Source organism: Pteronotus mesoamericanus, unplaced genomic scaffold, assembly GCF_021234165.1.
Source record: "Pteronotus mesoamericanus isolate MK-2021 breed Mesoamerican mustached bat unplaced genomic scaffold, CSHL_Meso_final contig_181, whole genome shotgun sequence".
NCBI classification, from domain to species: Eukaryota; Metazoa; Chordata; class Mammalia; order Chiroptera; family Mormoopidae; genus Pteronotus; species Pteronotus mesoamericanus.
Window position 1 is genome coordinate 10,379,882 of NW_026555077.1, and position 15,542 is coordinate 10,395,423.

Here is a 15,542-nt window from a genome sequence, read left to right on the forward strand (position 1 = left end):
ATTTAGGTACATTTACAGCAATGTTTTCCTTATTCATTTAATTCTATTAACAAGCTTTATATGACTATTTCACCTATACTATGCTAAATATTTCATTTGTACTTTGACTTTGAATATAACTCCCTCTAGGTAGCCTATAATCAAACAACAAATTTCCTATTGTCCTCGTTTTAGTCCATTTGATTTTCTATAACCTCTCTCTTAACTACCAAATACATAACTAAACTTCACAGAGTTAAAATAATAACCCTTCATCTATTACGGAATTTGAGGCAGCTGCTTAAGTAAACCACGGGGATAAAAAATGATGCAGACACCAGTCAGGAAGGGAGATCAAGTTACAAATGTGCCCAGGGGACTATATGAACCACAGAAGCTTTTCTTTCTCATCTTCCCAGTCGATTTAGCTGGCTCCTCACAAACGAGAATCCACAAATCAGAGGACACAGCCTAAGAGACCCTTACACAAGAACCCTATCCAAAACTCAACTGTGATAGATAAATTATAACCATAAAAAGAGGGAGAGAGAGAAGATACCACTATTAAACACCCTCTAGAATGACATACTGAAGATCTTACATATTACACAGAAGAAATACTCTTTGCCAAAAATCAAACATTCATCTAATTTTCCTATTAGAAACTACTGATCTCAACTATGAAAGCAAAACATAAATTGGTAGCAAAAATCTAGTATTTAAATATTTAAATATCTTTATATACCATTTTTGTAACTCATTTTATAACTTATTTTTAAAAAATCAGTTTAAGTCAAAATTATACCAGAAGGCATTGCAATAAAACAGAAGGTGTTTGCTTTTTGGAGAAGGAGACATAAACATCAATTATAGTTTATTATATTATTATAACATGATACTATATATTAGTAATTATTAACTAATAATTATGTAACAATATATTATATTATTTTTACACTTTATAAATAAATGAGCATATATTTTAAACCTGGAGTTTATATTTTAAACTCTAATCTGGCAGTCATGAAAATAGAAATTTCTGATATGAAAGATATTTAGCTATGTTATTGCATATAGATATTTAGCTATATTATTATTTATCTATGTTATTAATTACATATAATTTCATGACAGTTATGGGACTAGGATATAAACTTGACTCTAATTCATTTATTATTTCAACATATATTAAGAGTATCTAACTGACTTCAAACCTAAGACCATGACCATTGCACTGCATTAGTTTGAACAGAAAATAATTGGGCCCTTCTTTTTCTTGATCAGCATGTAAGACCAAGAGGAGACCATACTTTATTTCCAGGAAATAAAACCTCATATGCACTGCCCCTCAAAATCGTAGGTAATAAAAATAATATGTATGAAGAAATACCTAAAAGATATGTATCACCTTCCTCCTTTGAGACACTGTAACATCAATCCTGGATTAAGCCAGGTCATCAGAGAACTATACACCTGCGCCACACCACACTGCTAGTCGCGGTCACCCTAGCAGAACTGCTTCAAGAATAACAGCTATTTATTGAGCATATACTGTGATCTTTACTTACATTTCAATGTTCTTATGGCAAATAATATTCTCATGTTAGAAAAGAAAATAAATAGATCTGGAGAGGTTACTTCCCCATAAAAACAAAGAGCCTCACCATGAGCCTATATTGAAGGACACTGTTAAAAATAACCCAACAAATCCTGTTGAATTTCACATTACAATGTGAAATTGTAAGGATATTTTGCATTACACTATAAGGAAGTCATTTTAAAAGAATCTATAAAAGAAATTTTACTCTTAACTCTATACAGGAACAACTTTTTGTGTGATTGGTTTGCTTTTCTCATGAATGAGTTTTTCCATTAATCATTAAACTTTTTGTGTTTTCCTCTTTGCCTGGAAGATAGAAAACTCACTACTAAATGCAGGACTAGCTCTAATAATCATACACACTTCAGAACATGGATTTTGTTAGCTAATGTCAATGTATTCCCTAGCTCACTTCATCTTATTTTTGTTCTTACTGGTATTCTCAAATTCTTTTTCATCTCACCTTGCATGCTCCTAGTATTACAAACTACTCATCTACAACACCATTTACTGAAATCTTCTAAAAACTCACCAAGTTGTATATTTTACCATATATAAATTATACCTCAATAAAGTACTGAGGAAAAGTACAAAAGAAAAGCCATTTACAATAATCAAAATCAAAGAGCAGTAATTCAAATATTTCTTGCACTATCTTAGAGTCACATCTTAATAAAACATTCTAAATTACTTCATCCTTGCATAAGTCATCACTGAGTTAATATTGTTATTCTAGTTATTATAATTTATAACAAAAATAGTTATCTGTCCATATACGATACTTGTTCAAGTTAGGATGGGAATAATTTGAGGCATTTCATTTGGTGAAGATTACATTGTGAAGTTCTATTGGTATATTTCTAGAGCAGAAAGTATGTATCAGTGAGTCAGTGTAGAGGAAAAAGTTTTCTTGTGAAATGCAAGTATTAGTGAAGAAAGGAAAATGAACACATGGAACAACTTGGTTAAACCAATGCCAAGTGTGAGATACACGTCCCTACCTTCTGGCTTCACTTTTCTCCTTGCCTTGGTTGTCTTATTAGTGATTATCACACTTTTTACTGTAGAAACTGTTTCTGATTTTTTAATTTTGTTGAGTTCTGTTTTTGTTGATTATACCTATCAATATTTACCCTATTAGAAACTGAAACCAATAAATGTTTAAGATCCCTATTCATTCATTTTAAAATAACAATTATAAAAACATTACATGTTAACAGAAACATACTTGATTAAAAATAACTATAAAAAGTAATGGATGGCATTGTTTTATACTTTATCAAATTTAATATCTGCTTTAAAAAGATTCTCATATCTGCTTCTGCATTCATTCTGATCAATTATTTTGGTTGAAATACATTAAAAAATTTGGCCTCATAGAGATATATAGTTGGAAAAAGAAGTATTTTAATAGCCTTCTCAAGTAACTATGAATATATGAATTTGATACGACACCCAAACTCAACAAGCATTAGTTTCTTAGAACTACATGAAGGCAGTGGAATTTTAGCAACCAAAACCAAATGTAAAAAGCAGAACAAAAAAGGAAGGTAAAAATCAATATCTCTCATGAACGTAAATGCAAGAATCAAGCAATCAATCAATCACAAGTGGTGGTGAGTGCAAAGAGAAACTGGAATCCTTGAGCACTGCTTGTAGGATGGTAAAATAGATCAACCCACTATGGAAAATAGCATGGAGGTTCCCTAAATAATTAAAAATAAACTACCTTATCATCCAGCAATCTCACTTCTGGGTACATACATCCAAAAGAATAGAAGGCTATGTCTCGGAGAGAGATCTGCCCACCTATCGTCATAGTACACTGTTCTCAAGGGCAAAGAGGTGGAAGCACTCAAATGGACATCAACAGATGAAAGGATAAACAAAGTGTGGCATATATACACAACGGAATATTATTCGGCTTTAAAAAGGAAGGAAATCCTGTCATATGCTACAACATGGGTGAACCATGAGGACATCAAATTGAGTGAAGTAAAACAGTCACAAAAAGACAAACACTGTAAAGTTCCATTTATATGAGGTGTCTAAAGTACTAAAATTCATAGAAACAGAAAGTAGAAAGGTGGTGCCAGGGGCTTGGCGGTGGGGGAGAGCCAAGTTGCTGTTCAATGGATATAGCGTTTCAGATTTAGAAGATCTGAAAGTTCTGTAGGTCTGTTTCACAACAACGTGAATATGTTAACATTACACCTAAAAATTATGAACATTATAAATTTCATGGTATATTTCTTTATCACAATAAAGGTTATAAAAAGTAACCAATGCTACAAAATATTAACTGGAATAAAAAGTTGCATTTGTGGAATGCCCATAGACTGTTAGAAATTACCCAAATAATTACATAAATCACAGTATTTTTATACTACTCTGAAAAATTTACTATGTTTCTCTTCCAGAAAATATGATAATCACCTTCATATTACTTGAATATGTAGTTATATCAAGGAGAAAAAAACTCCTAGACTACTACTAGGTAATTTTACTCAGAAACTTAAATCTTTATATCCATAGATATTGCTCAGTGTATGTGCTTAATTTTGTTCCTAGTAGAAGCCACAGTTTAGGACCTTCACTCTATCCTATATTTATTATTCTGGTTCCTTATGGATTCTAAAAACAAAATTCACAGGTTATGGAAGTAAATATATCATACTATATCTAATGAAGAACATATTTAATTTTTAATTCCTTAGTCAAGGATGAAAATAGCTCTTGACATATGTAGCCAATATAAATTTTTAAAAGAGAAAATGCCTCCTATTCTAAAATGACAACTCCCTAACATATGTAGCAGCAAACTTTTCTTTCTGCCAAAAATACTCAGTTGGCACAGATTTTTGACAAGTGAAAAAGCTTTTCCACATATATACAGTCCGCTTGATTTTAAGAAGCACCAATCCCTGCTTTCAAACTTTCCTTAGTATTTTAAGGTGCCTATTTTCCTTTCATTTATGCGACAAGTACCAGAAATAACTTGTTTCAATTTTCAAAAAATAATGAGTCGAAATGTATGTGCTGACCAAGGGGGAAGCAGATGTGAACTAAAATAGATGCCAAGGTTAGGAAAAAGTATTCAATAAATGTAACAAGTTTTTTCCTCAAATTCCCTAAAAGAAGTAAAATCATGAAAACTATCCAATGAAGTAATAAAGGTTATCCTCTTGTTTACATTTAACAGTAAATACTAGCTTCTAGAGTCAAAATTAGTCTCTAAAGGTGCAGCTGTACACCAATTTCTAATCCTACTGTGAATCTTCATGTGAATTTTGCCTGTTTTCTTTTCCCCCCCTCTCTCCAGCTTGATTTTTCATACTGTTAAAATGGAGGAAAGAAATAATATCTGCCAATCTTTAGGATTCTAGATTAATAGATGCCAAGTAACTAAATATTATCATCTTGGATGTCATCAAACCTAAAGCTAAATGAAAATGCCCCCATCTGGTTTCATACAGTAAGCTGATTATAGAAAGTGTTCAATTTCTCTTTCCTCTCCAAAGAGTAGCTAGCACATATTTGTTGGGTAACTGCAGACTGACTGATTCTAAATATAAACTGAGATCTGTGCTAAAATTCTTGTCCTGATTTTTTAGCAATCATGAATGTCACACATCGTTACAAATTTTACTTATTAAGGACCTTGAAGAAATAGATTTTAATTTTTTTTTAATCCTCACCAAAGGATATGCTTATTGATTTTAAAGAGAAGGGAGGCAAGTAAGGAGAGAGAGAAACATGAACGTGAGAGTAACACTGTTTGGCTGCCCCCAGCCCCCATGGGAGCCATGACCAAGGACCCAATGAACCTGCAACCCTTAGGTGCATGGGTCAACTCTCCAAACAACTGAGTGACCAGGCCAGAGCAAGAAACAGATTTTAAATAATAGTGATAATAAAATTACACATGAAAATGTTCCCATCAAGTGCAATGATTCAAATTAAATCCACAGTTCCTAATTTTTCCTACCAATACTCATGTATTACATAACTGCTCATATCACAAAGCCAGTCAAACCTAGTATTAGGACCGCAACAATTAAAGCAGATTTAACACAAATAAATTTTAAGTGGGTCACATCTCTTACAAAATAAAGATAGTACTACTTTAAATGAGAGGCATACCTAAGCAGCCCTAAAAATCCAGCAGAGAGCTTTGAAGTAGTCTTGAAGTTGCTGCCTGAAATACTGCTGATCCATCTTCCAAATCTACGAATCTACAAATGCTCCATTTAATTAAAAAAGTCAACTTGACTATATATACACTAATGGAGGAGAGGGGGTAATTTTTATCTAAAACAATAACAACAACAACAAGCTACTATCTGTCATCTTGTTTAATTAGATGTGATGTCAGTTCAGACTTTGCAAAGTAGTGGGTTAAAGAGAGACATGTTCAGAATAATCCTCTGTCAAATATAATGTTCTATTTAACATGGCTAAGCAGAGGAACAAAAATGAAATTGAAAGCTTGGGTGCCACAACCAATTAGAAAAGTCAAACAATGTGAATAATTCAGCATACCCAATGGACCAAGGATATCATCGATTTCAAAAGGAAGGCGTTCTCAGAGATCTTTCGGGCAGCCCCAGAAGAGGCCCAGTGACTGCTTGACCACCTAACTCCAAACTTTCAAAGGAATCAAAGAAACATTGGCAAACCACTTGCTTTCAAGTAAAAAGTTAAAGAAAAGAAAAATGTATTCTGACTCACATTCCCAGAGGCTAAACAATCCCAACCCCTTGGCTTTGTCAAATGCCGTATGTACTACTGGCAGGAGTACGTTAGCAGATAATTGTCAAATGGGAACTAGAAAATAAGGGGTAGTGGAGAATAAATAGTAAAGCCAATTCAAGTGTAAGTTTTTATTAACCCTGGGGAAGCTGTTGCTTAAGCCAAGTTTAATTTTGACAAATAATGCCTGAGAGGAATAGAAATAGTCCATCTTCTACAAGCTTAAGCAAATTGTTTTAAATAATAGGTCCCAACTAAGTACAGGAGAAATTGTGCCCAAAATACTCTGCCTACCTCAATGTCCTGCTTCCACCAAAACCACCTGTCAGGTCCTGCAAAGAGGGTTTCTCTTTCTGGTTTGTACATGGTGCTTCAGTTTGCATGGTTTCCTTTCCGGTTTCCCAGGACTGATAGAGTACAAGAACCTACCTTTCTGCTCCCTAATTGTGCCCTCAAGACACATTCATATCCCGTGACTCCCCAGGTCCTCACAGTTACCAGCCTCCCTGCCTTAGAAGCTTCCCAAAGGTGGGAATGAGACCAGGAGGAAGCTCAGGTGAGATCTGCAAGATCCAGTCAGGGACCCGGCCAATGTACCTGTCTAAAGAAGTAGTGCCATGTGTCCCTACAACCGGTGAGGGAAACTGAGGTATAGCCTCACTCCTCCCTGAGGGGAATTTCCTCTGGGGCATATTGGAGGATATTGGCATATTGGAAGAACCAGGAGAGGAGAGCATCTGCATGCCCACAGGGAACACTGGGAATGTCAAGAGCCTCCCAGTGACTTTTGTTCTCAAAGGTCATCTCTGGCAAGTGCCTGGGGAAGGGGAGGAGGCCATCCTTCTATGTCCATCGCACTCATACCTTGTAACCAGGGCTTCTGCTGAGAACTGGGAAGTCTGGAACTTCTGCCCTCACCTATGTGCATACTGCATTCTCCAAATCAGAGCGCAAGAGTGAGTTCATAGACTTAGCACTGGCAGGATATTAAAGCTGGAGACCTGGGAATCTGATACAGAAGGATGGAAGAAGCTGAAGTTTGAAAGAGATAGATATGGGGGGAGAGGGGCATTAAGGTCCACAAATATAACATACAGATCAGAAAGTAGTCTACCACATATGTACCTTCTCTGACTGTAAATTCTTGGTCACTCTAAAGATCTCCAACTTTATTTACACCTTTTCCCTTTACTGTCCCCAACTGCCAGCCTTTTTCCCAGTCACCAGGATATAACTAGTCTTTCTAGTCAAAAGGGGTGGCCTGAAAGAGTATGTAATCTGAGGAGCCATGGAGAAGATTGACTGTTACAACAAATATACAAATATCCCATGCTTAATATGCAAATATTCCAAAGAGAACACACAGAATCCAGTAGTATTTCAAAACGTGCATAAACATCAAGAGAAAAAAAATATTTTGCAACTATAGTAGTGATGAATAAATGTTAACTAGAGTTATTGTGCTGATCATTTCCCAATATAAACAAATATTAAATAATCATGTTGTACACCTGAACCCAACAGCAAATTATAACTGATAAGATATACTGATAAGATATATTAGAATTTAGCTTTTAATTAAAACTATTAAATGAGCCCTTTTCAAGAACCAGAGCTGCACTGGAATGTAGTCATGCTCTATGGCCTGCAGGCCTGCCTATATGAGTTAAGTTTTAGGAGACGTACTCTGTTTAAGATAAGAAAAGAATGTAGCCTGTTAATCATGAAATAGCTCTGCTTTTTCTTCCTGCACTTAAGATAAGGTTACTGACTTAACAAACCCAAGACGTCTTACAGGCCTCTCTATTGGAAACCACCTAGCCATAGTCAGGGAGATGCGGCCAGGAGCTGAATAAATCAGATCGCTGAAGCTTGCCTAAGAAAATGACCAATCAACACAGCCCATGACCTTGGACCCCTAACTCAAGATCACTCATGACTTTTGCTCTATAAAACCTCTTGTCTGTAAACTTCTGATGAGTTCAGGTTTTTGAGTATTAGCTTTCCCTCCTCCCAGATGGAGACATTAAATAAAATAGCCAATATTTCTCCACTGCAAAGCCTGGTGTCAGTTCTCACTGACTCACTGCTCACATGGGTGGCTACAGGCTTTCTTCTGACTCACTCAGTTTCACATCTTAAACTAATATAATATTAAAGTCAAACTAAAAAGTCATACCTTTTAACCCAGAAATTTTATTTCTGAGACTCTATCTTAAAGAACTAATTTCTAAAATATAGAAAAGAGCTTATGAGCAAAGATGTTCATCACAGTGTTATTACTATCAATAATACAGTGACAATGAGAAATGATTACAAAATTATGGTACATTGACCTACTAGAAAATAATGTAGGCATTTTCAATGTGTGCTGTCTAATTGTAATGAAGTGAAAATTAATGTTATAAAATTTAAAGTAAAAATATATAAAAATATACATAGTTTAATTAAAACTATGCATGGAAAAAAAAGTGGAAGAAAACACACCAAAATATTAATAGTGGTTGTCTTTAGTTAGTTAGATTATGGTGACTTTTTTCCTTCTTATAATTTCCAAATTGTTCATAATTCTATAATGGGGTTGGAAAGCTTATTAAAAGGCAAACTTCCTTGAGAGAGGTAAAGTTTTACTGCATTAAAAAACTTTTCTTGATTTAGTTGTAAACTACTACTTTTAATATCAGTACCCGGGAAACATACCATTTTCTGGAAGGGCACTTGGAGCAAGGAATATGTAGAATATCAGCAAAACCAGCTAAAGAAAAACTTGGCCTGCTTAGAAACATATACTAGTTCCCTGTGATTACCAGATAAGGAGCAGATTTCACTGCCTGATACTCAAAATTCTTCATAACTTGTCATGGTGTGTCCAAACAGTATATGTGCACTTCTCAGCTGAATCTCTTTTCTCACTTTCTCTTTGACTATCGAAATCCTTCCCATTTCTCAGATCTTTAATTCACTTCCACCCATGAAGACTTTCCTGAACCTCTAAGGATCCCGGACGCTACTATTTATCCTTCTTCTTAAGGTATTGATATAGTACTTAAAAGTTTGCGGACCACCTTTTTCTGGTATCAAGGCAATTCTAATCATTTTGTTAATTACTAATGTGTAAGTAAATATCTCCCCAGCTAGACTTTAAGTTCCTTTAAGTCAAGAATTTAGATGAGCCCTGACCAGTGTGGCTCAGTTGGCTGGGCGTTGCTCTGCAAAGCGAGAGGTTGCCGGTTCAATTACTGGACAGAGTACATGCCTGGGTTGTGGGATCAGTCCCTTGGTTGGAACATGTGTGAGAGGCAGCTGGTCGATGGTACTCTCTTACATGGATGTTTCTTTCTCCTTTCCTTCCCCTCTCTCTAAAAATAAATAAGTAAAATCATTTTTTTTAAAAGAAAATGTAAATGGTCTGCAGACAGTAGTCATTTGACAAACATATACAGAGAGAGCAGTTCTAAAGCCAAGTTAGTATTAAATTCACACTCTCAGTAATGATATCTAAATAAAATGTGTTCCTTCTGTATTAAAATATCCCGCTGACCTTCCTTCACTAGGACATGCATTTTCCTTTTTAAAAAAATAGCAGCGGTGTTGTATTGTTGCTTATTCATTCATGCCCATTTTGCTGTCCCTCCTGCGATTAACCAGAGTGGACTACAGGATGTTTCACACCAAGGTTCAGGATATAGTCTACAGCCATATAAAGAACAAAAAGAAATGACCTCTTAGAAATCAAACTTAACACTCATCACAAGACCCTACTTCTCTTACAGTCTTATCTAGACAACATATGTAAATTTGTATCTCCATTCTATGGCCTTATTTTGGCACTGAGCTTTAGTCTATCAATATCTCCATTAATTTAAAAACAGAATTCTCCTATGCAAAAGGTTCAGTACTTTTTAAAATCGATGAGCTAAGATGATTATGTTCCTGTGTGCTACCAAATACTATTCCAACACTTAAGAGATAATGGGCATTTGTATTACAGCAACCTGCCTCCTGAGACATCAGCAAGAGTTGCAAACGGTAAGAGAAAGTACATAAAGTATAAATGAAAGAAAGTCAAATGACCAAGCAACTGACAAAGAAGAACCTAGCCTCCACTATTTTTGCAGAAGGAGCACACAAGGTCCATATAACTGTTGTCTCTGAGGGCAGGAAAATAAAAACAAATCAATTCAGTTTTCCAATACATAGAACTACACTTTGCTACAACTTTTTGTAAGAGTCGGTGGCCGTCCAGATTAGCTGTATGTATTTCCGTATTTCTGTTCTTTAGTCTGCAAAATGGAATTATCATCTCCTATGCCAAATCACAGAATTGTAATTAATCGAATAACATTATCAGTCTGTGTTTATCTGTCACCTTATAATGGAGTAACACACTCCACAAAAACAGTTGAGTCACACACTCCATGAACTAAATAACTGTTCTTACTGCAAATGTTCTCCATAAGTTTAAAAAAGAATACGATATCCAGATTTTACTTTCTTGAATGATTTCTCCAACACTTGAGCATCCACCATATACCATTGCCAAAAGTGTTGACCTTCTCCTGTTATGACCTAGCTCTCCTATGCAGTCTTGTCCAGATATTATCTTTTTGCATATCCTTTCTAAGACAACCGGGGTTTTCCGCCACATAATTCAAAGCATGCTCTACTTTTACTAAAAGAACAATAATTCCACATACAGGGTGTACAGGTTGTTGCTGCTGTTGAGGCTACTCCTCTGGAAATTAACTCTGTTTAATAGACCATTTAGTATATGTACATTTGGCTAAACAACTTCTTAATACAGTGAAATGTCCATGGACTTTAGAGTCATAAAGACTTGTACTTAAATTCCTGTTCTGTGACCTTGAGCACATAATTTAACTGTTCTGCTCCAAACTTTCCACATTTGGTTGGGAGCTGTTGTGATGATTTAATAAAATTTAATATACATATATGTCTAGGCTGTGAAATTATTATTTCTTACCTTAAATCTTTTCCTCTCAAGCCAGGGCCAATCAACCCCACGCTGAATACAACACAACTTTGATAGAGCATCTTTCTCACACGTTGGCGGGAGTATGCCACACGACGTAAACTTAAGTGGATGACGACATGAATTAGACGTCTTACGGGGCAAGAAGTAGTGAAAGCGGCATCCACAATAGACCTAGACTTCCCTCGCATGTGAAGCCATGAATCTGACACACTTTTTAAGGCTACACCGCAAACGCACGGAGGTTTGTACCAGGATGTGGGAAAAGGATGGAATTTCAGAACAAGCCAGCAGGGATCCTCCCGGTTCACCCCACCCGACCCCGCCCGCCCGGGTCTTTCAACTTGAGCCTGGAAACTAAGGTGAGATAGAGCCCAGCAACTGACCTCGTCCCCCACGGTCTCTCATTCTGCCCAAACCTCTAGGGCAAGAATGGTGCTGAATCATTAGCACCAACAGCAGCAGCTCCCTGTTGCCCTGCTCCGCGAGGGGCAGTATCCCCAGAGCAGCGATCATTCCGTAGGGGGGCCGAGAGCTCCAAGGCGTGGGGACGTGACAGCGGTCGGGGAGGCTCAGGGCAGCAGGTACTCACCCGAGCAAGGGCAAGCCCAGACCCGGGGCTCGCCTCCCCGCAGCAGGCGATCGCTCTGCGGCTCCCCGGTTTCCCGCCGGCGTCCGTCCAGGGCTGCAGTCCGAGCTGGTGGTCCGGCGCTTCCCTCCGCCCGCCCACCGCCCGCGGCAGCCCCGGCTCGGGCTCCGGCGCTCGACCCCCGGCGCTCGACCCCGAGCAGCTGGAGCAGCTTTTGCTGCCGAAGCGGGTGGCGGCTGCCGACGGGCCAGACCATTCGCGGGCTGCAACCGGGGGTGCGCGACGTGCGGAGCGGAACTGGCGCCCAGGGCGAGTTGGGGTGGCGACACTTGGGAGCAACCAAGGATCGGGGGAAGCCTAAGCACTCCCTGCCCCCGCAATGCTGGGGGCCAAGGCGACCCACAAAGCAGCCGCTGTTTTCCCTGGCTGTTTCCTGAAGGCAGCCGTTGGGCTTTTCCGGGCACCCCCTCCCGGTTTGCCTTGGTCCCGCTCGGGGCTCCTTCAGAACGCCGCAAACAGAGGACCTAGCAACCGGAGCGCCTGGGCGGTGTCCCCTGGGCGGTGTCCCCTCCTGAGAAGATGCGAGGGGCCCTGGCCTGAGCCTGCCTTCGTGTCACCTCCTGTTCCACCGCGGGGCCCTGTGGCGCCAGTTCATAATGCACGTCTTACCACGAAACAGAGCGGGGCATCCTGAGTCCTTGAAGGGGCTCCCCAGGTCTTTTATCCTAGCATCTCTGTGGAGCAAAGCATAAATGGGTACCCCAGCCAGCTCGAAAGTTAGAAAATAAAATCAAGCGGGGCTCTATCCTTTGTAAACAGATACCGGGAAATGAGGGACAGTTTTGAATCCCAGGGTTACTGCTCCGAAAACGTGGAAGCCCAGGAGTTTGGAAAATGTGGATTTAGCATACAGGTCTATAAAAATTAAAGACAATATAAAATATCTGGGGTTCATTGTTCACCATTTTAGAATTAGTGCCCTGAGATCTGGGACAGAATCGTGCCCTTATATGAAATGAACTTTATAGAACTGGAGGAAAGTCCCCACTTCGGTGGTCCCTGCCCCAGGCTCTACGGAATCATTTCACACCGTGATAGAGATGGAGACAAACGTAGAGTTCCATTGTAGACTAGGGGGAACACGAGGGAGACAGAGAAACAGAGTTGGTAACTACCTATAAGATACAATTTAAGGGAGCAAAAGGAAGACCCTCTAAATGCCTCCCAAACAACAGGAAATTTCATGTTTAAAAGCCATTTTCTCTGGATAAAGATATTGTCCTCTTTTGAATAAATTAACATAATTTTAACATTAAACCAAGCCCCTAGTATGGACCAACCACTGCACTGAGAGTATTTCCAGTTTGATTGCTTTATTTATTCTTCTAAAAACTCCTGTGAAATGGGTAATATTGTTGCTGTTTTTTATAGAGAGAAACTGGGCTAAGGGAGTTTGCTGTGTTAGGTTTACATCTCAGATTGTGAGTGGCAGAGCAGGCACTGCAACCGGGAATTTCTGAATAGTGCCCGTCCACCAGAAGACCTCTGGGAAATGTACACAAAACCTTACCATGATTGGCACTTGAGTGTGTATTTTTCCTTAGTGAAAACTAGGTTGCACGGTGCGGAAAGGGACCCTTAATTATCTAAGGTGGACATCACCATTAGGTTAGAAATAGGAACTGGTAGGAAGAGACTGGCCTGGCCTAGAAATGCTAATGTGAATAATGCAGTGCTAGGGTCACATGAGGGTGAGGAGGAATTCCTCACCGCATTTTGTTAATCATGTTCACTGTCATTTACACTATATTGCACTTTACACTTAATCTATTATTACTATATTATATATTACACTTTATTATTCTTCCAATCCCAGAGTATTTAAATGGACCTAATATCATATGCCTTATCATATTTAGAGAAGTAGCAGAGCTTTAACAACTCTCACATCACATTAAGAAACTTTTAGAAAAATAAGGAATAAATTAAATTGTTACCCTATATTGTGCCATTGTTATTATGTTAACTTTTATTATAAATGTTCACACTTCAGTATCAGCGCAACAGAAATCCCCAGAGCTCCATGTTGCTGAGGAGCTGGGACACTAAATCCCCAGGGAACCAGGCAGCTGTAACTGAGGGTTAGGATGACATCAGCCTTGGAAATGTGTGATTCTTGTCCTGGCCTGTGTGGCTCAGTTGGTTGGGTGTCATCCTGCAAACCAAGGGGTCATGGGTTCCATTCCAGGTCAGGACACATGTCTGGGTTGCAGGTTCAATCCCTGGTGCAGGTGCCTGCAGGAGACAACCAGTCAGTGTTTCTCTCTCACACTGATGTTTCTCTCCCTCTTTTCCTCCCACCCTCCCCCTCTCTCTACAATCAATAAAAGAAAAATAATTGTTTTATAAGAAAAATGTGCAATTGATTCTTTCTTTCATGCACAGTTGTTTCATTTCAAAGGAGACAACAAAAGAACTGAACTGAGTTAGGTAGATGACATGCCTTTTGAATTAGTATTCCCTGTCTGGTTGACAGGGGTATAAGAAAAAAAGACAAGGTCTTCGGTGGTTCACCTGAGACCAAGCTGGGGTTTAGAACCTTATCAGTTATAAACCTGGTGACATCTCCAACAATCTTTTTGTATAAGTTGGCATTACTGGAGTGTATGTTTCTGAATGAAAGACAGAAATTTTACGCCAGTAGCTTTGAAAAACTGTCAAAAGCAAAAAAGGAATAGTGTGGTATCTGCATTTTCTGATCTTTCATCAGAAAATCTTTCATCCAATGCTTTCAAGCTCCTTGAAGAAGAAAATTAGGTCCAGAACCTGAGGAATTATCTTTACAAATGACTTTGTAGGATTTAGGGTCTAAGAAGTACTGCTTTGGTCCCTGGTGGCAAAGTACAGCACAGAGGGCCATTCTCCCACGCAGTCTGCCATAGACTTCTCTGTGCAGCCCTGCCACCAGTACAGAAAGGCTCTGTCCCATGAAGGCATATTCACATAAAGGACACTGGTGACCAACACAGGGTTGAGATAACTTGACTAGGAAGGAGCATACAGCCATGCAGCATGCATAGGATTGTTCCTGAACACCTGGGAGACACACTGAGGAGTTCCTGTCATAATGAGGGAGGCCGGGGCCGAGGGGGGTGATTGTTTAACTGAAGAGGATTCTTTTTTTTTTTTAATTTTATTTTAATTTATTTTTTCAAATACATTTGTCTCTGCCTCCCCCCACCACCACTTTCCCTTGCCCCCTCCCTCCTTCCCTCCCTCAGCTCTTCCCCTTTGGTTTTGTCCGTGAGTCCTTGCTATATGTTCCTGAAGAGGATTCTTAAACATTATTTAAGCAGTGATATTAAGAGTCTAATTAGGACAGCATCAAATTTATGTATTAATTTTTGGAAAATTGACATGTTTACAACAGTAAGTCATTCTATCCAAGATGGTAATAGACTTTTCCATTTGTCTGTACTTTGTCTTGCATTTCCCAAGGATATTTTTATAGTTTTGTTCATGTATGTTCTGCACCTTTCTTATAAATTCATACCAAATTATTTTCTAGTATTTGTCTTCCTCATGGAATAGTTTTTCTACTTCCTTTTCTAGGTGTTTTTGCCTGAATA

At 38.4% G+C, this 15,542-nt stretch overlaps 1 protein-coding gene across 3 annotated transcripts in view; it reads right to left on the reverse strand.

Moving 5' to 3' along the window:
- The window catches only part of TTLL7 (tubulin tyrosine ligase like 7), a 138,504-nt gene extending 126,262 nt beyond the window's left edge, over window positions 1–12,242 (reverse strand). For all 3 annotated transcript variants that reach the window (XM_054566907.1, XM_054566906.1, XM_054566902.1), the window contains exon 1: window positions 11,917–12,242. The gene's annotated coding sequence lies outside the window, so the exon portion shown is untranslated. The remainder of the gene's footprint in view (window positions 1–11,916) is intronic.
- Between the last annotated feature and the right edge of the window lie 3,300 nt (window positions 12,243–15,542).